Source organism: Coenobita brevimanus, chromosome 17 (assembly GCF_032717465.1).
Source record: "Coenobita brevimanus isolate Jiangsu-jjx chromosome 17, ASM3271746v2, whole genome shotgun sequence".
NCBI classification, from domain to species: domain Eukaryota; kingdom Metazoa; phylum Arthropoda; class Malacostraca; order Decapoda; family Coenobitidae; genus Coenobita; species Coenobita brevimanus.
Window position 1 is genome coordinate 35,091,616 of NC_136970.1, and position 2,407 is coordinate 35,094,022.

Below are 2,407 nucleotides of genomic sequence, written 5' to 3' on the forward strand. Positions count from 1 at the left end.
ATGAAATTCACACAACAGGCCTGCCAATCTGACAGCCCTCCAGACGAAAGAATCCTAAGCAGCGGGAAGAGGAAGACTGCCAGATGCAGGAGATGATAGAAGCTGGAGTCGTCTCCCCCTCCACCAGCCCCTGGTCCTCCCCTGTCTTCCTCATGAAAAAGAAAGACGGCACAATGAGTTTCTGTGTCGGCTACCGCCGACTGAATGATGTAACTACTAAAGATGCCACTCCACTACCATGCATAGACGATTCCCTGGATTTCCCGTATGGAGCATCCTGGTTCTCTACCCTAGATCTCCAGTCGGGGTATTGGCAGGTTCCCGTGCGCCCGGAAGACTGAGGGAAAACTGCTTTATCAACTAGTAACGGGAAGCACTAAGAGTTCAGTGTCTTGCCGTTCGGTCTCTGCAATGCCCCTGCCACCTTCTCCAGGCTGATGGAGTTCGTTCTCAGCTGTCTCACGTGGGAAATATGCCTTGCATATTTAGATAACGTCATTGTGTTCTGTCAAACTTGGGCTGACCACTTGTAGCACCTCCGCCAGGTTTTTACCAGGATCCTCCAGGCAGGCCTCAAACTCAGGCCCACCAAGTGCGTCCTAGCAGCCAGGACCGTCTCATTCCTGGGGCACGTCATCTCCCAGGCAGGAATATCTCCCTACCCTGACAAGCTTCGCGCTATCGCGGACATACCCCCACCACAGGACATCCACGGCATCCGAGCTTTCCTTGGCTTAACGTCCTACTACTGCCGTTTCGTGAAAGGGATTGCACATATCACTAAACCCCTCCACGACCTGACCCGTAAGGGGAACCATTCCTCTGGATGGACGAGAGACGAGCAGCCTTCCAGCAGCTCAATGACAAGCTCGTTTCTGCCCCCATCGTGGCTTTTCCCAACTACGCTCTCCCTTTCCGCCTCTACACTGATGTCTCTCTCCTAGCCATAGGCGTGGTATTAGCCCAAGTCCAAGAGGGCCGTGAGCACATCATCGCCTGTGCCAGCCATACCCTGAATCAGGCAGAGAAAAATTATGCCGCCACCAAACGAGAATGCTTGGGCATCATTTGGGCACTCCAACACTTCCGAGCATATCTTTCCATGACCCAAGTCACCATCATTACAGATCAATCCCTCCAGTGGTTATGACAGTCGGACACCCACAATGCCCAACTCATCATATGGTGTGAAACCCTGGAGGAATTCAAGTATGAAATCTCTTATCGACCCAGTAAACTTCATACCAACGCCGACGTTCTCTCGTGGCTCCTCATCCATGCCACCCAACCAGAACCCGACCTCTTCCAGCAGTGGCATCGCAAGGAGCGTCCCCCATGGATTCCTCACCACCTTTTCAAAAAACTGTATCGGAAAGGCAACCACCTTCTGACCCCCTCCGGTCATATCCTCCTAGTCCCTGACACTGCCGTCGACGCCCTGCAACACCTTCACACCCACAACGGCATCCACCTGGGTACATAGAGCTGCACAGATTTTTAACAATACCTACTGAGCACCAAACCCTTCCGCCCTCGCCAAGGAAACATCCAAAGCTGCCGCTCCTGCGCCCTTGGTAAAGACATCACACATACCGCAGGACCTTCCGGGTGTATCACCGCCCACAAACCCTGGCAGCTGTTAGCTATTGACGTAGTAAGCCCTTTGTCCCAAAATCGGGCTACAAATACGTCATCACGTTCATAGACACACATTCCAAGTTCGTTGTGGCCTGCCCAGCAAAGGAACACCATGCTGTCACAGTAGCTGACGCCCTCCTTAAGCACGTTTTCCCCTACTTTGGCATTCCCCAAGCGATCCACTCAGATACCGAGCCCAAGTTCAGCAGTAAAATCTGGGAGGAGCTAGCCAATATTTTTGGGTACAACATCTCCCATTCCTCCCCGTACTGGCCACAGGGAAATGCAGTGTGCGAGTGCAGCCGTCGTACCTCATGAACCAGCTCCACACACGAACAGAAGCAACTAAGGACGACGACTGGCCTGCCCATGTAAAGATTGTACAATGGGGCATCAACTCCTGCCTCCGGGAGGACGGTATTTCGTCATATGAGTGAATATTCGGAGAGACGCCCCTCCTGCTGCCCCGTCAGCAGCATCTGCAACCGCCCACTTCCACTCCCACGATGGACCCCCTACACCATTTCAAGTGCTGCCTGACCCACCTCCAACACAACTTAGACCTCAGCCCTGACACAGCATCTAACCCCTACAAGCCAGGCGACACTGTCATGATCGCCCAGCTTCCCACCCCTCACAAACTCGCGCCCTGTTTCACAGGACCCCACACTGTTACCCGCGTCCCCAACCCCTATCAAGTCACTGTTGACTACCACAGCACTCCCCGCACCCTCCGAAACCGCCACATGCACCCATTCCACACCCCTAC